Here is a 26,958-nt window from a genome sequence, read left to right on the forward strand (position 1 = left end):
GCTTAATACGTAAGCTTTTCTTGCAGATATTTTCCTAGTCTCTTCCAGTTTAAACCATTGTAATATGAAATCATTGGTAACATCATAAAAATAATATGAGAAATCAAGTTCAATTAACTTCAGAATTTAGGAAACTTGATGGATCTCATATACTTTCCTGTTGGCTACAGATTAAATCTACTAAGTGGCTAGATTTGAATATTTGAAGTAATCTGTTCCTTACTATTAATACCCTGATCCCCTGTAACTTTTGGCATAAGACTCCTACTTTCATATATACCTAAATTTTCTTGCCAGGCAAACAGGGAGCCAAGGGCTCTGAGTGGGCTGCAATATTGGGAGAGGTGGCTTCTTCTGTTTGGAGGCATGAGACCATGGGAGATTAAAGCCCTCATTCTGGGAAGAGACAGGCTTAACACGCTATCTAGGACGAAAAATAAAATCTAAAAAACAAGAATTCACTCTAAATCAAAACATTTGCCACGAAACTGTCCAGAAAATAAGGCAGTTTTAGAAGTGAGGCCTGGAGATACTCTCAGACCAATGGAGTGAAGAGGCAAAACCTTTTATCCAGTGTCTGATGGCAGGAGATAACTGTTATAAGAAATAACCTGGGGTGCGTAGGTGGCTTGGTTGGTTAAGCGTCCAGTTCTTGATTTGGGCTCAGGATTTTCTCTCTCCCTCTGCTTCTTCCCACCCTGCTTGATGCACTCATGGTCTCTTGAAAGAAAGAAAGAAAGAAAGAAAGAGAACCTACTCTGAACAGTGGGAAAAAGTGAATTGGCATTAGACTTTAGTTTCAGAATGGCTATTTCTTTTATTAATTATGTATTGTTGGGAACTCTACATGCCCTCTCTGAGCCTCAGTTTTCTCAATGTAAAAATAAAGCAAATACCAATACCTACCTCAATACATGTTGAGAGAATTAAATGAAATAACAAAAGAATGATTAGCAAGGAATTGGGCACTGACGAAATTCTCAGTATTAGCCATTGTGTTACTGCTTGTTATGTGGAGTCCTAAGCCTGTTCCACCCAGCCCTCAGTATGTTGCTCATTCAAAGAAACTGAAAATAGATGAGAATCTAAAAATATGACTTCATTTTTAAATATTTTGATATTTGTGGTAAAGAAGATATTTTAAAAGTGATGGGAAACTTAGTAAGCCTGAGATATTTTACCCAATCTAGGAGTAAAATTACACTAATGTACTAGTTATCTATTGCTGCATGTAAATTACTTTCAAACTTAGTAGCTTAAAACAACAAACATTTATTATGTCACATAATTTCTGAAGGCCAGAGATCAGAGATCAGAGCTAGCAAATTCTGACATTGGAACACTTCTGAAGTTGCGGTCAAGATGTTAGTTGGGGTTCAGTCATCTAAAGGGGCTGGTGAATCCACTCCCATACTCATTCACTGGGTTGTTGTCAGAAGACTTCAGTCCTTTATTATTTGGGTCTCTTTTCCTTGGTTTGCTCCAACAACATGGCAGCTGAGCGGTGAGAGAGTAAAAGAGCCCCAGAATGGAAGACACAGGCTTTTAATAACTGATTCTGGAAGTGATTACTTCTACTATTTTGTTTGCTAGAAGCAAGTTCCTAAGTCCAACTCACATTTAAGCAGAAAGAATCTGGGCTACTCTTCTTAAAGGGAAGAGTATCAAAGAATTATAAACATGTCTTTAAGAACACCACAACAAGTATCATTGATATCCTGAGATTTCATGGTGTTTGTTCATGATTTTCTTGGCCATGAATGAATGAACCAAATTTGGCATCCCAAATTTTGTCATTTCCTGGGAAAGATGCAAAGAACAGTTAGCTGAGAATTTTAGCTTTTGGCATCTTCCCCATTTCTTACAACTTAGGTCTTGCTTATATGTCTAAAAAAAATGGAGAGTCCATCATTCTTTAGCTAATTGATCAGTGTAGATAGTTACACTGATTTTAGTAGGTTTTTATGTAACTGATTAATCATCTTACATATTAGAAAAGCTACCTACTTTTAATTTTTAAAATTAATTTATTTTTATTTAAGTTCAATTAACATATACTATATTATTGATTTGAGAGGTAGAGGTCAGTGATTCATCAGTCTTATATAATACCCAGTGCTCATTACCTCACATGCTCTCCTTACTGTCCATCACCCAGTTACCCCATCCCCTACCCCTCTCCCCTCTCCCCTCCAGCAACCCTCAGTTTTTTTTCTTATGATTAAGAGTCTCTTATGGTTTGTCTGCCTCTATGATTTCATCTTGTTTTATTTCTTCCTCTCTTCCCTATTATCCTCTGTTTTGTTTCTTAAATTCCACATATCAGTGAGATCATATGATAATTTTCTTTCTGATTAGCTTTTTATTTTGTTTAGCATAACACCCTCTAGGTCCATCTATGTCATTGCAAACCTATTTTTAATTTTTAGTTGTTATTTTCTTCATTAGAAAGATTCCTTTATTCTTTGTTAGAATGGTATTTTTGAAGGACATTTAGTTTACTAAACATTTTCATGTGAATTATCTCAAGACAAGCATCCTGGATATATGAAATCAAATGAATGAAAGAGCAAAACTTCCTTTTTATAATTCCTGGTACCAGTTTAGCTGTAAGATCCAGAATTTAATTGTAAACAGCCTTAGTGTATTTAGTCAGGATTCTCTATGTATGTGTATGAATATATATGGAGAGAGAGAGATTTATTATAAGGAATTGGCTTACATGATTATGGAGGCTGAGAAGTCCAGACTCAGGAGAGCCATCTTTTATTCTATTTAGACCTCAACAGATTGGATGAGGCCTGCCCATACTGCGGAGTGTAAGATTCAAATGGTAATTTCATCCAGAAACACCCTTATAGATACACTCAGAACGAATGTTTAACCAAATATCTAAGCTCCTTGTGGTCCAGTCAAATTAACACATGAAATTAACCATCAAATTCAAACACCAGCTCTTCCATGCTAGAGCTTTCACCATAGCTTACTTAGCCTCAAATCTCAAGGTCAAGGAAATAATCACTGGGCAAGATGTTAAAGTACTCTCATGTGTAAAGGGACCGACTCACAAGTAGTCAACAACTGAAACATCCAGTACAGGTCTGTGAAGACATGTTACTTTTCAAAGTCCTGCTTTGCTTTAGCCCAATCCTTGTTCATTGTGGATAGATAATGTATCAACAAAGCCAGCCAATACTCAGTTGACATGGTATAGGGTTTTGGACAGTATCCTCCAATTATCTCCCAGTGAATTCTGGTTATAAAATAGGACCCCATGAATATTATATATGATTTTGGAGTACAATCAGTTGATATCAGCTAGGTCTCACATTTCTTCTAGTTCCATTATCTGTCTTCCCCACCCCTCATCCCAGGATCCTTTTGTTCTCTGTTAACAGGGATAATGTAACTCCAGCATGCCTTACGAACCCTAAGATGTCATACTCTCTCTTCTCAGTGACTCCTAAATCTCTTTCTCCATCTTGGACACCAATTCTTAGGTCAAGACTTTATAACCAATATCTGACTCTTTCTTATGCACTCCCTATGCATCATGTAGGCAACAGAGTGATTCTCAGTGAAACTGAATTCTTGAGTAGGAAGTTTATAAAGCTGTCATATGATATTCCAGGTAGTTCCAAAACACAAAGGTCACAAACTGCCCAAAACATTGCCTGTGCTTTGGAGAGTTGAGGTTACTTTGGAGACAATTGTATTTTTGTTCTGGGTAAAAGTAAGCATAGGTTGGGAGCATTTTTAGATACTGGGATGGACATACCGTAATGCAAATGGTGTGGAGTGATCCCCTCTTCTTGGGTGTGGGCAGAGCCTAGAACTTGCTTCTAACCACTAGAATATGGCAAAAATGAGGGAATGATACTTCCCATGATTACATTTCATTATATACGAGTCAATTTTAGCAGAGGCTGCTGGCCTTGAGGAAATAACCGCCATGTTGTAGATTGCCTATGGAGAAGGCCACATGGCAGGGAACTACAAGTGACCTGTAGGACTAGAGGGGACTGCCAGCCAATAGCCAGTAAAAAATGGACCTTCAGTCCTACAAGCACAAGAAAATGAATTCTGCCAACAACCTGAGAGAGCCTTGAAGTAAATTCTTCCTCACTCAATCCTCCAGACGAAGATGTAGCCTAGCCCATGGGCTTGATTACATCCTTGTGAGATTACCTTGATTACATCCTTGTGAGATCCTTATGAAAGGACCCAGCTAAGCCATGCTGGACTCCTAGCACTGAAAGCTGTGAGACAGTAAATGTGTGTTGTCTTAAGCTGCTAAATTTATGGTAATTTTGTCATTCTTCCATAGAAAACCAATACACATATTTACCTCTAGAGAAATTGCCTGTTTTATGATGCTGGGAAGATTAAAAAAACAAAACAAAACAAAACTTCATTGATATATAAATTCATAGAGAAAAATGTGCATATCATCAAAATATAGCTCAGTGAAGTTATACACACTGAACATACCAGCACCCAAATCCAGAAACGGAACATGACCAGCTGTCCTAAGTCCCTTGAGAGAGATCTGAATGCCAGAAACTAACTGAATGCAGGTGTTTCAGATGGAGAAGTTAGGTGTATTGATGCTGATTGGGTAAAACTTTGAGTCACTTGTGTCTATGAAGTTTGTCTTTGGAGAAGGTTTGTTTTTGTTTGGTTGGCTCTTTTTTTTTTTTTTTTTTTTAAATAGTGAGACTGTGTTGGATCCAAAAGTTGATATTTGTTTGTTTTTGGGGGATGTGTATGTTTGAGGAGCACTGATTGGTGCTCAGAGTCTCTATGCTCTTCCTCCATCTGTGTTACAGTGTTACATTAGTCACCATACAGTATATCATTAGTTTTTTGATGTAGTGTTCCATGATTCATTGTGTATAACACCCAGTGCTCCATGCAATCTGTGCCCTCCTTAATACCCATCACTGGGCTCACCCATCCCCCCACTGCCTCCCTTCTAAACCCTCCGTGTGTTTCCCAGAGTCCACAGTAGTGATTATTCCATTGTCTTCTCCCAACACCCCTGCTAAATAGTATTGCCAGATACTCACCCTATAAGTGAGCTTCAGTTATCATTAGTGGTTAGATATGTTTAGTATGAATCTCAAAGTCAGTACTGATCTTCCCCTGGTACAAGGAGATAGAGGTTACTGGTTGGTTTCAGCTGGAGTTCATTCTGACTGGTGGATACCCATACTGTATATGTTCAGTGTTTTGACTACCGGACTCTTGTTCTAAACATACCTGGAATAAAATAATTTCAATCTGAATGAGTCTGTGGAGAGGATTTATTTCACTGGTTTTCAATAGTGTTCTTTAGATTTCATAGAAGTGCTGTAGGAAGTGGTGGAGACAAGGAAGGTGAAATGGAAGGTGAAAGAGAACGTTGTAGAGAAGGAGCACCACACTCCACCCAGCTTCAACTGCAATCATTTCAATTTGGGTTCTTTTCAATGTTGGTTCTGGGTAAGTTTTTACATGAAATGAAGGATCCTATTACTAAACAAAGGAAAAAACTGCTTACATATTGCAACTACACCATTTTCCAAATTAAGAAGCTTACAAAGGGGGGCACTTGGGTGCCTCAGTGGGTTAAGCTGCTGCCTTCAGCTCAGGTCATGATCTCAGGGTTTTGGGATCGAGTCCCGCATCGGGCTCTCTGCTCAGTAGGGAGCCAGCTTCCTCCTCTCTCTGCCTGCCTCTCTGCCTACTTGTGATCTCTCTCTCTCTCTCTGTCAAAAAAATAAGTAAAATATTTGGAAAAAAAAAAAGAAGCCTACAAAGGTTAAGTGACTATAAGAAAATCATACAATTATACCCTTAGGAAGCTAAAACACTTGGATATGAATTCAGGTTTTTGCATCTCAGACTTTTCCTGTCAAGGGCTCCATCTTTGATGCCTGCAGATACAGGGTTAAGAACTCCTTCAGCCCAATATAAATATAACTTTGATACTTTCTTATTATGTCTATTCATAAGTATGTACGCATATTTGAAAATTACTCGTTTATAGTCACCCTTAATTCATGAAGAATTTGGAGCGGCTTACAACAACAGATTAGGAATCCGTGGGAGGGAAAGAAAGACAGGCATAATGGCATGAAATACGCTACAAAGGTCTGGATAGTTGTAGAGATAGGCTCTACATCGACTGCGAGCTTGGTAGAAGTCAGTGCAGAAGGAAACAACTGTGCACAACCTCAGTTGAGTTTCTGGCATCTCGAAAATGCATGAAATCCAAAACTGGGGGGAAAACACTTTAAAAATCTGGACAAACAAAAGTAACTGCTCCAGGCTGTCTGTCAGCTCTTACTCCTCTTGTGCATAAGGCTTCCTTATGTCCCTTTGCTCTAACATACTCAGACTCCAAGTGCCTGAACATAATGTGGAGAGTTAAAATAGAGGAGTGTCTCAATTCCCGAAGTGCTTTACATCTGTCAGTTTCAGAGGAAACCGTGGTATTGCTTTAATGTGTGTGTGTGTGTGTGTGTGAGTGTGTGTGCGTGCATGCCCGCACACACTTTTATTAAACATATGCTCCCAGCCACATTCCACTTGGCAAGATCACAAGTACATAATAGCTACAGGCTGTAAAGAAAAAAATAAAAGAGAACTTAACCATTTTTTAAAAATAAGATAAATAAGAGCTCCTCAGCTACTTTAAGCATTCATTTATGCATTCTCTGAGGGTGAACCCTAGCTTTTCTTCGGTCTCTGGGTCTCCGCTTCTTCATCCCTGCCTGAGGATGAATATTGCAGTGGTACATGATGCAAACATTGGCAATCTGTGTTTACATTTGTGTTTCCAACTGAATATGCTAATAGTGTTTAATCAGCAGCGATGTTGCTTTATATCAATGTTTTGTGCCACGTACAGCCTCAGTGATAATGTTGTGATAACCAGAATTTTCCCCACATCAAAACTTGGAGACGATCCCAGTTTTTTTGAACTGCCATTTGATTCCACAATATGGTGAAATCCTTTAATCTTCCTCAGGATTATTTCTGTGTTTTCAGGAAGCATCACATATCCTCTTTGTTTCATTAAGGGGTAGTGGTTGGGTGGGGGGAGGCTTGAGACTGCTTGCCGCAGTTCAGAGGTGTTGGTATGCCAAGCAAGCTCCCGAGCTGTCCAGGAGAACCTGCGGGAGGAAGCTCCAAGGTCGGTGGTGGTGTGGAAGGAAATGGCTGCAGGCTGCTCGGCGTGGGGTTTGGGCATATTCTGTGGAATCCAGCAGCCTGATGGCTAGAAATACAGAATCCAACAGCAGTGGAGTGCGGCGGAGGTGGGACATGACATGCTTTTAGTCACGAATTTATAAAACATATTTCTAACCTGCAAATAATCTAGCTAGAGGAGGGTAGGGCCTGCTCAAGAATTGATGAGCTTCTGATCCTAGGCAAAGGGGTGCTCTGCAGATCAAGTATGTCCTCTCTCTCTCTCTCTTTTTTTTTGGCGGGGGTGGGGGGACAAATATGTTTCCCTACTCATTCTGGGCCACCACAAAGACCAGATAGAAAGTGCAGAGACTTTTTTCTTTTGCCTCCTACTGCAAACCAGAAGAAGCACAGAGTATTATTTAAGGTCTGTCAGTGAACACAGGAAAGCATTGTACTCTTAAGGCAAATACATAAACCTCTCCTCTCAAAAAAAAAAAAAGGGGGGGGGGCAAGAATAGCAATCCCAAACTCCAAACTTTCTTTTTTACAATAGAAGTATTTCTTATTCTTTGTGTATGTTCCAAGTTGGGATTTATTTATTTTTATTTATTCATTTTTTTCCCTAGTGAGTATGTGAGAACCCTGCTGGGCTTTTTTTTTTTTTTTTTTTTTTGACAGAAACATGACATACGTCTTAAGGAATACTGTCATCCAGAAAAGAATCCACCCTTTGCATTTTAACCTTGTTAAATTGGATCCGGATTCTCTTTAAGGCTGTTTCTCTCCCAGGACATAAAACATTTTGGTTCTTAAACACTTAAGAGAGGTACACTGCTCGAGATGTACAGATAGCTTTCATTAGCACTAATGGGAGTTATGCTTCTACACCAGGAGAGAATAGAGCCTGAAGATTTTAAATTATGCTTGATGCAGATCTTCCAGATGGAATAAATTATGAGGAATGCTTAGGGGGGAAATGTCTAAATATCCCCTAAAGCCATAGTTTAATAGCAAAGCAATACTTCTGAGTAACGGAAGTGGAGTCAACAGTACTGGCTTTGTGCCTATCACCATGCTAAGTAGCTGATATTGACTCTTGAAAATTCTTTATTGGATTAGTATTGCACTTGAGTTCTATTATTTTTCCAAAGGACCTAAGAGATAGTTCTCTGTCTTGAATAGTCCACTAAAGTGGAATTCAGGTTGGTGCAGCTTTCAAGGCCATTTATCTTAAATTCAGTAAACTTCCAGATGGCAAGCCCTAATACCAAGATCTTTATTTTCGTTTCTTATTACCCTTTCTGAAAATAGTGTTCCTTATCTCTTTCTTTTGGGTGCATATATTTTATTTTATTGTTTTGAAAATTTCTATATCTTATTTTGCTTTGAGAATTATTGCCCACATCTCCGAGATTACTGGAATTATTTCCTGTATTGTTCATTGTGACATATCTCCCGTCTATTTTAACATTTGCTACATTTTATTTTACTTGAGACTTTTTGCTTTGAAAGTGATTGCCTGCTTCCTACTACCAAAATAACTGAAAAATTAGAGGAAATTTTTCTAAAGAGTCATTTCTTTTATGTCATCTTCTGGGACCGTCTTCACTTGAAATTTTTCCTCTATCTTCCAGTGGTAATCAACCAACTGAGCCACCCAGGCGCCCCTTCCAGTGGGAATCACACACGATTATTAAGCAATACTGATTACTATTGTGGGTAGGAAAAAGGTAGAGCAGAGGAGGGAGAGGAAGGCCAGATGCCACCAGGAGAAGACGAGGTGACTGCTGAAAGAGCAGATTGGCTGGGGAGTTCACTGTGGCTCCGATCACCTCTGAATCATTCAGTATCCCAGCATTGCCTGGACTTGCTTGGAGAAGTGAAGTCATGCCAATCACTTTTAAAGAAACTCTAGTAGATAACCTAGACAGACAATTCATGAAAATACAATGGAAGATATTATTTTCTAGAGTGGGATGGTGCTGCTTGCTATTCAGGACACTTTTTCAATCTAACCGGAAACCAGATAAATAATCAGAGAGTTGTTCAGCATAGAGGAAGGTGAAATAAAGGATAATAAAGGATATTTCATCCAATTCAGGTGACATCCAGTGAATTATACCTGCTCTACAATAGGGTAACCTATCAGAGGAGTTTACATGCTCCAGATTCCCAGTCACTCTCCCCAGGGTAGGCTGGAAACTACCAATCTCCGGGATGTTGACATCTATTTTTATTTTTATTTTTTTCATCTGACCATCCTCCTCTGGTGTATCCATCCTACTTTATTTTTCTTTAACATATTCTGTCCTCCTTTAGACAATGATACAATTCAATCTCAATGGCTCTTGCCTACCAAATTACAGTTACTTTGATTTTGCTTTTGAGCTTTTCTAAATTTTTTACATTTGTTAAAATCTACAGTTAGTACAACCATCATGGATGCATTTTTTTAGTTCAGAAGGCACATTCATGTTCTTCAAGTTCAAGTTTCAAGTTCAGGGACAGAGAATATCACTTTGTTAATCATTATATGCTGCCACACCTGCATTATGATATTCTAATAATTTTTTTGAATCCTTCTGGATGGACTGGGTGCTGTGCTGGTGTTCTGTGAAGTTCTAACAAAGCCAGTTTTTATACAGATGTTAAGAACTTCCCCCAAACCTTACAGGTATACGAGAGTAAGAGTTGGGTTCCACAGCTGGATCTTCCTGGCTGTGTCCCTCAGCCTCCCATACTTTGTTTTTGAGGTTTTGTTTGAAATTACTAAAATGGGAAATAGCATTAAAAGCAGAAGAAGAGGGGCACCTGGGTGGGTCAGTGGGTTAAAGCCTCTGCCTTTGGCTCAGGTCATGGTCTCCAGGTCCTGGGATTGAGCCCCACATCGGGCTCTCTGCTCAGCAGGGAGCCTGCTTCCCCCTTTCTCTCTGCCTGCCTCTCTGCCTACTTGTGATCTCTCTCTCCGTGTCAAATAAATAAATAAAATCCTAAAAAAAAAAAAAAAAAAAAAAAAAAAAAAAGGCAGGGGCGCCTGGGTGGTTCAGTGGGCTGAAGCCTCTGCCTTTGGCTCGGGTCATGATCCTAGGGTCCTGGGATCGGGCCCTGGGATCGGGCCCTGAGTTGGGCTCTCTGCTCAGTGGGGAGCCTGCTTGCTCCCCCTCTCTGTCTGCCTTTCTGCTCACTTGTGATTTCTGTCTGTGAAATAAATAAATAAAATCTTAAAAAAAATAAAAGGCAGAAGACGACACTGCTTTACTGTTTTCTTTCCAGTTCTTCCTTGGGAAACTAACAGCATCTAATCTCTGAACCTTATGTTCATTTTAACTGTGTCCCAGGATTGGGTTTAGTATCCATGTCTGCAATAATTAAAATGCAGCGGTAAAGTTATGAAAAGAGAAGGAGGAAAGTTGCACATTTCTAAGTGAAATAGACCAATCTGGAAAGGCTACAAACCATATGATTCCAACTATATGACATTCTGGAAAAAAGCAAAATTATGGAGACAGTAAAATGATCAGTGGTTGCCAGGGCATGTACGGAAGAAGGCATGAACAGGCAGAGCACAGAGGATTTTTAGGGCAGTGAAACGGCTCTGTATGATACTATAATGGTGGATGCATGTCATTATGCATCTGTCAAAATCTATGGCATGTACAATACCAAGAGTCGGCCCTAACGTAAACTACAGACTTTCGATGAGACTGATGTAACAATACAGGTTCCTCAACTGTGACAAATTCCAGGGGGGATGTTGGTGATGGGTGAGGTTCTGCATATGTAAGGACAGGAGGTATATGGGAACTCTCTGTACCTTCTGCTCAATTTTGCTGTGAACCCAAAACTGCTCTAAAAATAAAAGTTATTTTTAAAAAGTGCAGTGGAAAGTAGCAAGAGGAAGTGGGTGTTCGTTGGACACGATCCCTGCTCCCTCTTTAAAGGAGATGCAGCACCTCCAGTTACACAATCATTTCTCTGTGCTTGTCACCTTCCTTTCTCTTCTTCCACTCAGCCACCCTCGCCCGTTTTCCTCACAAAGCTTTAAGCGGAGAGTAAAGCATCTTCGTGTGCCTGTGTGTGTTGATCTGCAACTTCGGGAAAGAAGGGAAATAGGATTTAGCGTTTTGCCTGAATAAAGGAAAGAATCACTTTGGTTTCTTCTCTCTCTCCATTGTCAAGATTTCCTTGGTAGAGTTGGAGATGGTGAGGAGGGATTGGAGGGGATAAAAATAAAATTCCTGAAGTAATTGTGAAGTGCTACATTCTTGTCACTTGGTATTTTTCTATCTCATAATATCTGTTATATTTCATAAGCATTAATCATCAAGAACTACAACTCCTGGGAAGGTGCTTTTTTCTTTGCCCCCCAAATAATCCAGTCCTAGAATTTAAAGGCTTTATACGACATTTTGTATGTCAAAGATCGCAGCGTCAAAAATCCATCAAATCGGACAGCTCACACTGTTACTGGAAAGGAACATTCAAATATGTGAACAAGCCTAATGGCCTCTCTTGCCTTTTAAGAATATAAATGGACAGTTCTTCACATGCACAGTGCTAAAATTAAATTCGCAGTATGGGGTGGCAAATGGGAAAATAACGACATGAGACACTCAGGGTGCCTGCTCCTTGCACAGTGGGGAGGTGAAGACGCCATGGGAGGCAGAAAGGGAAAAAATAGGCTAGGCCATCTAGACAGTGTTCTCTGGTTGGCATCGGAGAGGCGGTTGGGCAGGACTGACAGCTGGGCTACAAGCTGAAGAGGATGGGAGAGTGGGAGGAACAGGCAGGCTTGACTTCAAGCTGTTTCGTTTGCATATGGCCACAAGCTGGCTCCCTGTCAATCCACCGCCCACGCTCACCCCTCCTCATCCTGAGTAAATGTCCATTTTGGAATGTAGTCTGTCAGCCAAAGCCACTGGACATTGAATAGTTGATCTGCTCAGACAGAGTTTGTTCCAAGTATAGCAACCAGGAAAAAAAAAAAAAGGCAGAGGATGATGTAGGGCTCTGATGATTTTTTCCTTTATTGAGATATTATATTTTAGTCTTGGTGGAATGAAACTGATCTATTCGGTCAAGATAGGTGAAGGACATTCCAGGACAGACAAGGATGGATTTAAGAAGAGACCTGGAATTTAAATTCATTTAAAATGTGAATTTGAATTTAAATCCCCCCAATTCATTTTAACCTAATCATTTGCTGATATTTTGTTGGATTGTTTCTGCTGTGGGACCCTGGGGATCACAAAGCATGCTTGCTACCTCCATGATACTGTTTTAACTGTGCATAGCATAGTTTCTTCACAGTTTAAAACAATAGCTGAAGAAGTAAAAAAAAAAAAAAAAAAAAAAAGAATTGTTCAAACAGGATTTAATGAAATAGCCATCAACACCTGCATTCCATGAGAAGTACTAGAAAATTGTGTGTGTGTGTGTGTGTGTATGTCTGTAAATGAATGGGTGTGCATGTGTGTGTATTTGCTTTTGGTGAAATGATTGAAGAGGAAGCATGCCAAATAAATGTATTTATGTTGATGGACTGCTTTTTTTAAAATCCTAATACAGTTAACAGTGTTATCTTAGTTTCTGGACAGTTTGCTGAGAGGATGATGATTGTGCACATGTTTGGTAGAAAGCTGTCAACATTTTCACTTGTGGAAATGAGTCCACAGATTTGGACATTTTTAAAACGTGGCTTTTGTCATTTTTTTTCAGGATCCACATGCAGGAAAAAAAAAAAAAAACTGGGATCATCCACCAGTCAGAAGCCAAGTAACTCACTATTCATCTCAGTTCTGAATATATCAATTTTACAAAGTCTCTTCTACACAGGAATACAACCCAAGAGCAGCCCTACCTTCCCTCACCCCCACCCCACTTCTAGGAATTGTTTTGGGATCCATAGAAGAGGGGGCCTCTGTATTCACAAATGAACAGATTTACAATATACATTGGAAAAACAATTCAATCATATATTTTGAAATTAAGAGGAATAACAATAAGCATAGGTCATGTATAAATCTATACATATAGATTTATATGTATATGTATACATACATAATTTAAATACAGATACATATTTTAAATATGTATTTAAATATATATTTTATACAGAAATACAGATACATATTTTAAAACCAGAGGACTCATACTAAACAGGTGAGGTGTTCTGATTTAGATATGCATTTGACAAGAGAGGCAGTCACAGTATTCATTTAGAAGCACAACGTGAGAATGATACTGAAGTTCTAAGCCATAAAGGATAACTTATTAGTTGAGCTTTGAAGTTTTAAAATATGTAGCATAAAGATGAGAGTGTATGTATATGGATTTCCCTTAAACCATCATCCTTAGCATTTTTAGACTGGCATAATTTAACTTTATAATTTTAAATAATTTGGTTTCCTTTCTCCATGTTCTAGGTCAGTGGATCAATACTCCTCCTTTATTTTAAATGGTGGCATAGAAAGCTCAGGTGATCTGTTCCAAGTCACACAGTTAGTTAGCTGGTTTCAGAAAGAGCATTAGACGTTGAAAGAAACTATGAAGAGAAACTCCATTCTGTTGCCTCAATTATTAGCTAAGCCATATTGTAGTCTCATGGTTTGCTACATGTGGGGCTAAGTGCTCATTGCTTAAACAAATGAAAGTGACTGAAAAGTGAACATGACTATGTTGGAGGAAAGCCTTTCTTAAATGTCTTCAGGCAAGAAATAGTAACTTCAGTGTGATCTCATATTGACGAAGGGTTAGACATCCAGGAGGTGGCAGTAGGGAGTAACGAGTAAGCGTTCAGACTTCGCAGGCTGAGAAGATTGATCACGTTTTCCCAAACAAGAGGGAACTAAGTGGCTCAGATGTGGCAGATACATGAAGCCATCGAAACAAATGAGAGACATTTTTCACAGACTGATAATGTTAAAGTCAGCTGGAGGAGGCTACGTCTCCTCAAATCCTGGATTGTCTCCTTGATTCATTGGAACAATATGACTATTTTAAAATATGACATCATGGAGACATTTTCTGAGATCTGTAAGAGAGGGACAACGCATGATAATAGGATTAGTCAGGCCAGATGAGTCTCATACTAGCCTTACAGGAGTAACCAGTGCAATTTAATTCAATATTGTCAAATGGTCAATCCGATTATGCTTGAGAGAGAGAGATTGCGAGAGAGAGTGTGTATGTGTGTGTGTTACAGGGGCACCTGCAGGGAGATGTTGGTCAATGTATTTCTCTACAGAATTAGCCAGCAGGTAAAAGAACTAAAGGTGAGGGTTTTATGTGATTGTGTGTGTGTTAGTTATCTATTGCTGTGCAACATACTGCCACCCAATTTAGAAACTTATAAACAACCTAACCAGTTATCTATCACCATTTCTGTGAATTAGCAGTATGGAAACAGCTTGGCCAAACTGTTCTAAAGTGAAGGTTCTCATGAGATGTCAGGTGGGGCTACAGTGATCTGAAGAATTGACTAGGGCTGAAGGATCCTCCGCAAAGGTCACTAACGCACATGACTGGCAAATTGCAGCTGGCTTTTGGTGGAAGGTCTCAGTTCCTCTCCCTGAGGGCCTTTCCGTATGGCTGGGTTGACTGTCCTTATAATGTGGTGACTGGTTTCTACCAAAGCAAGCCATCCAGACAAACCAAAGCTTCAATACCATTAACAGCCTATCCTTGAAAGTCATGCTGTCATGCCTGTCTGTACTTTAGTTATCAGATAGACCAGCTCTGATTCATACAGGAGACTAACACGCGGTATGAATACAAGAAGCAAGGACTGTGGGGTCATATTGGAGGTTGGCTACCACAATCTATTAAGAGAAGTTCCCTTTGCTTTTGCAAGTAATTGGGGTAGAGCATGTTTTCACTGGAAAGTCCTTATGAATACTTTTTTCATCAGATTGGGATGTTGAATCACAATATTTATTATATGCAGGAACACTGACAGAAGGTAGAAGTACATTGGGATTACCCTATGGAGTAAATATGGTAAGAATTGCTACCAAATAGCGGTAGGAGAGAAGACACAGCTGCACCACCCATGCCCATCATATTATCACGGTAAAAGAACAAAACCAAACACAAGCGAACCAAAGAAAAAACAGAATGGCCCTGGAATGGCGAAAAAAATTTGTTCACTTTTTGTTTTAGAGACAAATATGAAAGACATGTACTTTTATTTTTTTCATCTGTATCTTCTACCTCAAAAGAGAAAGGAAAAACTTGAAGTCTGTGGACATTCAAAAACATGACACAAGTGGCTTGCCAAGAGGCTTTCTTCTGTTTTCTGCCAAGTACCTCTCTGATTGAGCTGTACTCCTCATTTGAGTTTACTGTATTACCGACACGGTCACAATGTGTTAAACGGAGCCATTTGTTTCTCCACCGGGTTGATTAGTGTTTTAGGTTGGCATTGTACGTGGCTGGCCTATGTTCCAGTATGATGACTAATTGGCCTGAACTTGGGTGACAGAGACTTGGGAGGGGAGTAGTGAGTGGTTAGCGGGTGTCAATCCACTATTGTCAGCGCTTACCTCACAATTTCTTGTTCCGGGTCTACATTTATCACCCATCTCAAGTTTTCTGTTCGTTGGCTCCTGCTTGACATCTAAGTCACAATTTGGGTGACCCAAGGCATTCTGATATGTAAATGCTTCTTTGGCCAAGTAGAGTATGTAATAAAAATAAGTCCCATAAGGGATTCTGGCCACTGTGACTGATCGGAAACTGTTTGAAGGCTGTATAACTTGTGGTATTGAAAATAATTTCTAATGTGTGAGGACTTTGGAAATGTTGTAAGAGAACTCTGCAAATACAAGTTGGATTGATTCATAGGTGAGTAGCAAAGCCAAACCCCATAGCATTTTCTTTCTCTCTAGGTCTGTGCCATAATGATACCAAGATCCAAAATATTTTTTTATCTTGTAATCTACTCAGATTCTTGCCATTTTAGTTACTGTGGCAGAGGTTCGTGTTGCCCATCCTAATGCCCTTCTCTTCTTCTGAGAACTCTAAGGTACACGATGTACCTGGTCCCTTGATTGCCTGGAAAAAGGACAACATTTGCAACTAATATGGTCATATGCCTAAAGGTCTAGCCAAAGGGATATAAATAAATAAGTGGCAGGGCATGACAGTTTCTGGGAAACTTCCTTGAGATAGGATATAGGTGCACTTTAAACCTGCTCGCTGCTACTTGCTTCCTGTTTAGAACTCAGTTATGACGATTGGTGCACCATGTTGACCAATGGTAAGTAATCATGAAGTGGAACAGAAAGTAGTCCAAGTCCCAGGTGATGATGAAACCACCATATCAGCTCTCAGTTGTCTATCCTGAACTTTATGTGAGGAGGAAACTTCTCACATAAGGTTAAGTTATTTCGGTAGGGTTTCATTGCTGGATCTTTACGAAGTCTTGCAGAGGGAAGTGGTCTTCTAATATGCTGGCAAACACATGTCATCGCCAGTCCCTTTGTATGCTATGTAGAAGTAACAATGGCATTTTTCATGTGATAGTCAAGAGATATGTTGCTTTAGTAGCATCGCAGGGGAGAATCACAGTACCTCAATGCAGTCTGCCTCCACAGAAGCTCCAGATGCTGTCACTTCTGTTGCCAAGAAAGCAGCTGCCTGATTCCCTCTTGGTTCCAGTACACATTCCTGGGTGATTCATCTTGGGACACATGTGTTCCTTCTGTGCCAAAATGAGGAACACTGATGTTGACTTTTGCAATTCATTAATGTTTTCACATATGTGAGGTCATGGAAAGTTTTTGGTGACAGCTGTTTTATGGCATTATGACTTCAGTGATAAAATAGTAATTTTTCTCATATTAGAGGATAACAGATATGGGAATCAGGGATCTATATGGGACCAAATGAGTCCAATTTTTTTTTTTGCAAAGAAAATATGGAAAACAGACTAGGAAATAAACATGCAAAACATGAACCCTGTAATTATTTGACTCACAAGCTATAATCCATTCTGAATTAAAGCTCATGCTTAATATGGATGTTTCAGTAGTATCATACCCTTTAAAGTGAATTCATCCACTGTTTGATTAAAGAATTACATTTGTGCTCACTGTGGCTATTTTCTGTAAAGTAATTATGGAATACTTATTATGAATAAAACACTGAGTTATATGCTATGACGAGGGAACACAAGTGCCTCAAGCAGAGGAAACAGTATGGATATATCTTAGTTAGCATGTTATTAACAGTATAAACATGTCATAATTCATTGAAGACTTGAAGGAAATGTGCTGAACTTTCAGCATTAGTGTTTAGTGATATGCAGGGTATTTGGTGAATCTCTAGGATCGCCTGGTAGCTTCAACAGGTGCTTGGTAAAAGGTTATGTTTTGCAAAATCATGGCTATTATATAATTATTCCTGTTTTCATCACTAGGAACTGCATATACGATGTATCTTACAATCTTTTCTAATTAAAAAAAGCTGCTACTGTAAACATGGCTGGCAACTCCCTTTGTGTGCACATTTTGCAAGTGTGAAGAATGGCTTTTCATTCGTGGCTGTAATCAGTTCACTGAAAACATTTGTTTTTCTACAGCTGACACTTGTGAAGCCTTTGCTAAAATAGAGTCAAACTCATTCCTTAATAGAAGTGCATGAGACAGTTTTCTATTGTTTCCTATTATCTTTCAAATGTGTTTTCTACTCAGCTTACCAGTTTGCAGTGGGGCAGCTGCTTGAGAATCCTGATGCTGAACGTGATAATAAGATCTACTATATGTCAGGTCTTTTACATATATATATTTTTTAACAAACTTCATAATAATTGAAAGGGCAGTTGTCATAGCTCCCATTTTGTTAGTGATAAAACTAAGACCCAGAGATTTAAATTAACCTCTTAAGATCAAAATGCTGATGAGTAAACAATGCTGGTTTGAACTCACGTCTGTCAGCAGCAAAACTGTAGTTTCCACTACACGAGACTACTTTCCATCTGATACTAGACTTTCACTATTTATAGTCCCTTCAAAGCAGCTGAGCTATTGTAATGATTCTGCTCCATTTTCAGTGGGTTGAAATATATGAAGACTTTGTTGTGGAGGCCAGCTGATTTACTAATTAACTAATTAATGTCAGTTAGCCTGCACTGACAGCTCAGGTGAAATTACCTAAGAAGACAAACACATACACCATTATTACGACCATTTATGGTGTCTTTTCCCCAAATATGTTTTTATTGTTAAAGAGGTTGTGCTGAAATGGAACATCCTAAAATTATGCTCATGGGGGATATATACTTTTTTTGGATTATTTATTTCTAGGAATTCCTGGTCTAGTATTTTAGGGAATCTCAATTAAGAAAAAAGGGTGAATATTCCAGTCAACTGCTGCAGCATTACTGTAGGGATGGGTGAAAATGACCACATGAGAATAGACTGTCATTGGGCAGGTTTGTAATCCATGAACTGGTTTGTGGAGCAGGCGGTTCCGCTGGTAATGAGGCAGCAGGTATTGCCTTTGGCCTGTACCTGTAAAGTTTTCCATCCAATTTGTAGGATATTAAAGGGAAAGCCTGGTAGAACTTTAGAATAGTATTCCTTTAAAGTCCTACCCCAAAGGAGTTAAATCTGTTGTGTGTTCCTCAAGGTATGATTCAGACCTGTTTAGAGACACCCCCTTCCTAAGCCCTAATTCATTGTACTCTGTTGCTAATATAAGGCAAACAATGTATTTCCTTACCACTAGGAGAGAGAAAATATTACCCAAAGGCTCCATTTCTCTTTCCTGTCTAAGGAGTAAGCCTTCGGGGACCTTCCTGATGCTTTTTTTTTTTTTTTAATTAAAGATTTTATTTATTTATTCGACAGAGAGAGACCACAAGTAGGCAGAGAGGCAGGCAGAGAGAGAGGGAGGCAGAGACAGAGGGAGGAGGAAGCAGGCTCCCACCAAGGCGAGAGCCTGATGCGGGGCTCGATTCCATGACGCTGGGATCATGACTTGAGCTGAAGGCAGAGGCTTTAACCCTCTGAGCCACCCAAGCACCCCTCCCCCCATGCTTTTAAATACAACAGAGCATGGGAAGGTTGGGGATGGTTTGGCCAATAAGGTACTTAAAGACGACGGAATCCTGAGATCCTGGAATTCCTTGAGCTCAGATAAAGTATCTGAAGGGCTGACAGTTTTACATACGCAGATTTTAAAATCTCCCATTTTGTAAGAGACAAGGCATTTAGCTCTTGTTTTATCACCAGCAATTTGAAGCTATCATTGAGAGAGAAAATATGACCTGTGACATTTCATGGCATATGTGAAACCTACCCATTTTTCAAGTAACTCTCATTTGCTTAGTCATTTACTGAAATAAGATTTCTTATGAGATAAAACACCACAGCCACCACATACACAAACAAATAAATCAGTAACTAACGGTTGCCTCAACTACCTCATCATAAGAAATACATTTGTTTTTTTCCGAAATCAATTATTTGTATATTTGGAACTTGCTGTCTTTGCAAGTTAATAATTTGTTCGTTAAGTCAGGACTAACTTGCATGTAAACAAAATTATTCCCATTCTGGGCCCATTCTTTTTTGAAGTTGGACCTTCAAACAGTAGAGTTGATTATTCTTTGTATCTTACTATTACTAAATTATTTAAACAAGGAGGCCATTGGACTGAGAGGGCTTTAATGCCCTGGCGGCTTCTCTAGAGAAACCAAATCTAAGCCTATAAATGCCTCAAGCTTATGGATTTGAAGCCAATGGTAACCAATCACAAACAGCCAACTAAATAAAGCTGCAGCCAATCTTTCCTTTGCTTCTGCCATTGCCCTGCAAGCTCTCTCCCCCAGCCCCTGTAGGTGGAGCCTGCCTAACTACTTCTGGTTTGTTGCCGACCTGGTTCAAATAGATTTTTGCTTAAATAAACTCTTAAAATTTTTGATATGCCTTAGTTTATCTTTTTAATAGCATTAACCAGTTTCCCACTCCCCACTCCCTAGTCAGGTTGATAAGGCATTTGCAGAATCATGTATTCTTAGAATTTCCCTATGACTTTGTGAGTAGAAGATTAATTCTTGTGCTGTACAAGGTAACAATATCTACCTTATAACATTAATACAAGAATAAACTGAGTTAGAATGGGTAAAGCGCTTTTTAAAAGAGTTTCTGACACATAGTAAGTGCTCAGTGTAAGTTGGTTATAATTACTATTTCATTGCTTTGGTCCTGATCATCATATTTCACCTAAATATCAGCAATAATCTATTAACTTTTTTTTTTGCCATCAATTTTATCTCCCTCTAGTCTTTTGTCTACAGAACAAGCCAGAGTTACTCTCTATAATGTGCAAATGTGCTACTCCCATTGCTTTAGTAGCTTCCTGTTACTCACAAGATATAATCTAAACTCCTTACTATTACCGTCTGGTCTCTCCTTTGTCCTCCTGCCTTATCTTGGATCCCTCTACCTCAAAATCTTTTAATTTTATTTGTAAAATAAATTTACTATTAATTTTATTTGTAAAACCAATGTGTAAAAAAATGAATTATTAGCTTCAACTTTTTGTTATTAACAATCAATTTATGAAATAGTGGATAAAAATTTCCCCTGCAATTAACTCTACTTACAAATTTAGTTATTTTACATTACTGTAAGTGTTTTGAATACATTTAAAAATTTTAAATGTCTTGATCTTACATATCTTAGAAGACAAGTAAATGTGTTTTTTTCTTAATGATAAAAATACATAACATAAAGCTTAAAATTTTTATCATTTTTAAGTGTATAGTTAGTTCATATTGTTGTACAGTCACATTGTTGTACAGATACATTTTTACCTAGAGCTTTAAAGATAGCCCTTCTAATCACTTAACAAATTTTCTAAATTTGATAAACCAACTTATAAATGTTAAAAATAGATTCTTCAAAAATTCATATTCTGTCTAATTTAATTATTTTATATCCTTTACGTTAAAAAGTTTCAATTAGATTTAATTGAAATTAGATTTAATTTAATTGAAATTAGATTAATTGAAATCTAATTCAAATTAGATATTTAAAATCATATGTCAGATTCTCATAAACATTTGGAACTTGAAAAATACACTCAAAGAAAACATTTCCAAAATTTACTTATGAGAACAGGTAAGATTTTATTACCATCTTGGTGCAGAGGAACAGCATCCTAATAGGCCAGTTAAAATATTCATTTTCTGTTGGAACATTATACAGAAAAAGAGAACAGTCACATAATCAATGTTAGATTTATCAAGGAAAAAATGCAAAGATTTGGAAATGGACAAAAGAGATGAATGCCCTTTTAAATGAATGTTAGGATTTCCTGCAGGGATTATCTGACACAATTAGGCTATGTAACTTTGGTTGTTTTTCTGTATCAATTTCATAACTGTAGGGTTAGAATTAAATTGTAGAAAACTGGTATTTCTCATATGATTCTCATCACAGCAATACAAGTGAAATATGTCATGTAGAGGTACAATTTGTTTTTACTCGGTGGAAAAGATCATTTTAAATTTTATATTTTAAGTTATTAATGAGTTTTCATCTATTAGCAAATTCATTTTAGCAGTCTTTTTTTTTTTTTAAGATTTATTTATTTATTTATTTGACAGACAGAGATCACAAGCAGGCAAAGAGAGAGGAAGAGAAGCAGGCTCCCCACTGAGCAGAGAGCCCGACGAGGGGCTCGATCCCAGGACCCAGGGATCATGACCCAAGCCAAAGGCAGAGGCTCAACCCACTGAGCCACCCAGGCGCCCCCATTTTAGCAGTCTTGATTGCCTATACATATATATATCTGTGCTTTAAATTCTCATTTCAACCAGTTTTCATACCTTATTGATTTCCTCATTAATTAATGAGTTAAAATAAAATACTTGACAGTATTCATTTCATACTTTTAGGAGTCATGTTCTTAATTAAAAAAAAAAACTCATGGTTTCAAAGATTAGATTTTGAAAATAGAATGTCTGTTTAAAAATATCTTGACTGACAATTGACAGCATGTTAAGAGTGAACGATTTACGAGTAGAACAAGCCAAAATCTTTATAAAGTTCTTTGAAAATTGTTTATGCATTTTATAAACAGTGGGGCTTTATTCCCAGAAGTCATGAATTACAGCATGGAAAACATATCTGTTTCAGACCAGTGTTGAAAAAAGTTACAAACTTATATAATGCTTCCAAAAATTATTCCCAACATTCCTGAGGTTACAAAACCACTTACCCATTTCTGGTTGTCCTTGAAGTAGAGTCCCAGGTTGATTCAACCCAAGTCACAGGTAAACATGCCGAGTATTCCCATCTCTTTCTAAGGAACTTTTTAAGTTATGATTTTTTGGTGTGTATATGATATGCTTCATTGCCTTTTCTTTTCTCTTCTCTCTCTCCTTTTTTTTTTTTTTTTGGCCTTTCTAACTTTTCATTCCCTGCTTTTGATAGAATCCCTTATTGTCTAACTAGTTAAACCTAATCTTTTTACTTTTAGTTAAATTCAACAAGTCTTTTTATTGCCTGATTCGATTATTTATTCTTCTCTTTCTCATTAGACACCATTCTTTCCCTGACACCTGTCTTCACTCTGCTCCAGCTCGTACAGAACCATTCCCCCTAGTACACCAGGTTGTCTCTTGCCTTCAGATCTTTGTACCTACGCCTGCAATCATCCTGTCCCTACTTCTGAGATGAACTACTCTGGCAGGTTTTCTTGCTCTGAAACTCAGGGTTAGGTTTCTTTCATGTGTATATTTGCATCAGAGCTGTATATATATCTCTCCTACAGGGCTTATCATACTGTGTTGTAAATACCTGTTGGCTCGCCTGTTATCTCTACTAGACTTTAATCTTCTTGAGGATGGTGACAACATCTTTTCACAGTTGGAGCTTTCACACTAAAGAGAGGCCCCATAGAAAGTGCTCAATATATAGGAGAAAAAAAATAGATTATGTTCAGGAAACAGCTCTGAGACTGCAACACTGTAGTCTGATTTTAAAACAAAGATTCAACGAACACTTTAAGGATAAATCCACATCGTTAAAGCTACTAAGGAATCTAAGGCAAATTTAGTAGAGTTTTTGCTGGTCTTGCCCATTTATTGACCTTATATAATCATTCTCCATCGTTAGTGGGGTTGGGCCACTACCTCTTTTATTGAACTATCCTGAGAGTATGGATGTCAAAAGGCACTTGTGACCTTATTAAAAGTGCTTACGGTGGCCGGATGAGTACCTCAAACCAGAAATCAAATTTCCTATTGTCGTAGAAATATACACCAACTCCTCTGCCCATACGGAGAAGAGATTTATGTCACAATAAATAATGAAACAACTTTAAGGCATCGTATTTCAGCAGCTGTTAAGTTTGGTGTTTCCTACTGCAGCAAACCTGCTTCCATGGAGTTTTCTCTGGTGTTAAAGGGAGGCCCTGACTCCAGGCCTTTTCTATATGTGAGGACTCATTCCTCTTTTTCCTTTTGTTTTTCTTCTCAAAAAATTTCTTTTTAAGTTTTGCATTGGACTGTCCCAGATTTCCAGTGTTTCTGTGGCAATCCAGTTTGCTATGACCTGGAGACTTACAAAGAAAACAATTAGCATTTTATGTTTAGCTGCAATTCTCAATGTATCAACCACATGTGATTGCACCATATTTCTGCTGAGTGATTCCCTAATTAGTGACGGTCACAGATGCTCTTGCTGCATTCTTGGAATCACTATCTGAACAAAAATAAAGCTAACGTGCTCTTTTTTAGTTATAATAAATTTTCAGGTACCACACAAATCATGAAAATAGTCAATGACAACAGATGCTACCAATTATTTTGTAGTTCAGTATTAGGAAAGAAAATTGGGGATTGAAAATGCATACCAAATTTCTTTCTTTCTTTTATATTCAAATTTTGTGGGAAAATGATAACTGAAAGAAGTGAAGTAACAGAGAATTATGACAGTATGTGGGAAACTGCACAGAATACTTTTATAATTTTAATGTTAGGGAAAGAGTTGATACATACCTTTATATTACCTTGGGTAATTATGACTTATGTTTGTTGTGTTTTGAGGGGTGTAATTTGACTTTAAGAGCCAGACTGATGTTGCAAATTTTCTTCCAAAGAAAAGAACATGGGTGCCTGGGTGGCTCAGTGGGTTAAAGCCTCTGCCTTCGGCTCGGGTCATGGTCCCAGGGTCCTGGGATTGAGCCCCACATCGGGCTCTCTGCCTGGCAGGGAGCCTGCTTCCTCCTCTCCCTCTCTGCCTGCCTCTCTGCCTACTTGTGATCCCTGTCTGTCAAATAAATAAATAAAATCTTAAAAAAAAAAAAAAGAAAGAAAAGAACATTCTGAGAGTCCTCTCAACATTCTTGAATTATTTGCTTTGAACATTGTGGATGTCTGGCATTCATTTTGTGTTATCTTGACCCTTCTCTAACCAGGCACCAAAATCCATTTTTCCAGTTCTGTGGTTAGTCTGTCTGCCAAGGATTTGATTTGATTTGATTTTACTATTTTATTTTATTTTTTAAAGATTTATTTACTCGAGAGGGACAGAGAGTGAGTGGGGGTGGGAAGGAGCAAAGGGAGAGGGAGAGAGAGTCTTCAGCAGACTCCAGGTACTGGGGGCAGAAACCACTGTGGGGCTCAATCTCATGACCCTGAGAACATGACCTGAGTTGAAACCAAGAGTCAGATGCTTAACAGACTTTGCCACCCAGGCACCCTGACAAGGATTTTAAAATGCATTTTAGTTTGTCATATCTAATATATTTAATGAAAGTATTTTCTTACTGTTTATTCTGATAATGAGAAAATGTCTGTAGAATGAAACTCACTGGCTTGTAAAGAATACCTTCTCATACCCCATTTTGATATGTTCCGTTATGAAATTGAGTGAAGTTTTCTTCTTTCTTCTAATTATTATTTGTTTTATCCTATATAAAATATTAGACACTAGGAAGAATAATAGATATTTTAATTTTACTTTCTTCATACTCAAGAATTAAAAGAAATATATGACTTAACTCTGAGGGTGGAAATGAGACGAATGTGTAGATGAAGTATTCCATGTACTAGGAAAAGCTAATCTGAAAGTGAAGTTTTACTTTTAGAGGGAATTGCTGGATTATTTTATTTTATATACTATAGAAGTATTTTACACATACAATTAATATCAACTTTCAAAGTATCCTACTTCACCCATGAATGGTTGCCAGTTACGAGATTTTATAACAGGGGTGTAAGGTCACAAAATAACAATGGTTTTTTTCTTTAAAATATCTTTTGGTCAATTTCACCCCTACTTTAATTTTTTTGAGACATTAATCAATTCTGGGGCATTGTGAGCCATTGTGGCATTGATGTTAAGTTCTTTTTTTTTTTTTTATATTTTATTTGTTTATTTGACAGAGAGAGATCACAAGTAGGCTGAGAGGCAGGCAGAGGGGAAGGGGGAAGCAGGCTCCCTGCCGAGCAGAGAGCTGGATATGCGACATGCGGGGCTAGATCCCAGGAGCCTGAGATCACGACCTGAGTCGAAGACAGAGGCTTAACTCACTGAGCCACCCAGGCGCCCCTGATGTAAGGTTCTTGCTGAAAAGGAGATTAGATAGTTACAATGGGAATCCAGATGCACTTTATAATAGATTAATTGCATCGATTCTTCCAGCTCTTTACCCCTCCTCTTATCCACGACCTTTGCTTTGTGACCTTGAAGGTCCTTTCGCTAAAGAGGCAAAGTTTCTCTCGGTCCCTAGATTCTGAATCTGTCCATGGGATTTGCAGGTTTGATAGATGTAGACGTTTGAAAAAGGGCTTGCATACTGCTGCTTCTGCTCTTGAACCTCTGCCTTTTCACAGGAACATGCCCAGTCTAGCCTGCTGGAGGGACGCAGGGGACAAGTGGACAGAAAGCACCACTGACAGCCAGGCGATCCCACACATGCAAGTGAGTCCCGCTATTACCAGAAGGCCCACCTCATCTAAATAGCTCAGGTATGGACTTCGGGACTAAATAAAGGCTGATTTTTGGCATAGTTTATTCATGGTATTACTGTGGCAACAGGTAACTGATACTTCATTCAAGATTTGTTTCTTTTTGGGGAAATAAGGATTCCCAACTGGGAACTTCAGGGACACTTTCTTTTTCTTAGCTTCAGATGATTCAACTACTGGATTGCAGAGGCCTTGTAATTTGGCTAAATAGGATTATAATTGCGAGCTTACTGCTGAAGATCAATAGGCCATGTGTTTTAGGGACACGAGTGTATGCCTCAGGTGCAAGAAGTATTTGGTGAAATGCAGAGTATTAATTACCAGAGAACACATACTTGGGCATATATTTTTTGCTAATGGCATGTAGTGAAACCCAATTACAATAAATCCTAATGGTCTTGGTAAAAAAAAGTTTTAAGTGACACTTCGTAATGTCTCAATTGCACTGTGTCCTAAGTTAGGTCAGGGGAGACTTAAAAGCTTAACATCAGCCAAAGGTTTTCTTGGTACATCAAATGTTTACAAGGAGTTTCCAGCATATTGTCTATTCACTATGTAATCACACTGTTTTGCCTTCTGTAGAAAATTTTGGAGGGTAAAAATTATCCCAAATTTTCTTTTTTCTTTCAGTTTCTTTCTTTTTTTTTTTTTTTTAAAGATTTTATTTATTTATTTGACAGAGAGAGAGAGATCGCATGTAGACAGAGAGGCAGGCAGAGAGAGGGGGGAAGCAGGCTCCCTGCTGAGCAGAGAGCCCGACATGGGGCTCGATCCCAGGGTCCTGGGATCGA

General features: G+C 38.4%; 1 long non-coding RNA gene and 1 other non-coding gene across 2 annotated transcripts; both read right to left on the reverse strand.

Annotated features, from left to right (window-relative positions):
* Positions 1 to 7,490: 7,490 nt before the first annotated feature.
* Positions 7,491 to 7,621, reverse strand: LOC132002377 (small nucleolar RNA SNORA31). The gene has a single exon (XR_009399863.1). It is a non-coding gene; the product is annotated as a small nucleolar RNA SNORA31 (small nucleolar RNA).
* Positions 7,622 to 8,806: 1,185 nt separating this feature from the next.
* LOC132002258 (uncharacterized) lies at positions 8,807 to 22,900 on the reverse strand. The gene is made up of 3 exons (XR_009399781.1): positions 22,411 to 22,900; positions 21,324 to 21,376; positions 8,807 to 9,102 (listed from the first exon to the last, which is right to left on the reverse strand). It is a non-coding gene; the product is annotated as an uncharacterized LOC132002258 (long non-coding RNA).
* Between the last annotated feature and the right edge of the window lie 4,058 nt (positions 22,901 to 26,958).

This window comes from Mustela nigripes, chromosome 14 (assembly GCF_022355385.1).
Source record: "Mustela nigripes isolate SB6536 chromosome 14, MUSNIG.SB6536, whole genome shotgun sequence".
NCBI classification, from domain to species: domain Eukaryota; kingdom Metazoa; phylum Chordata; class Mammalia; order Carnivora; family Mustelidae; genus Mustela; species Mustela nigripes.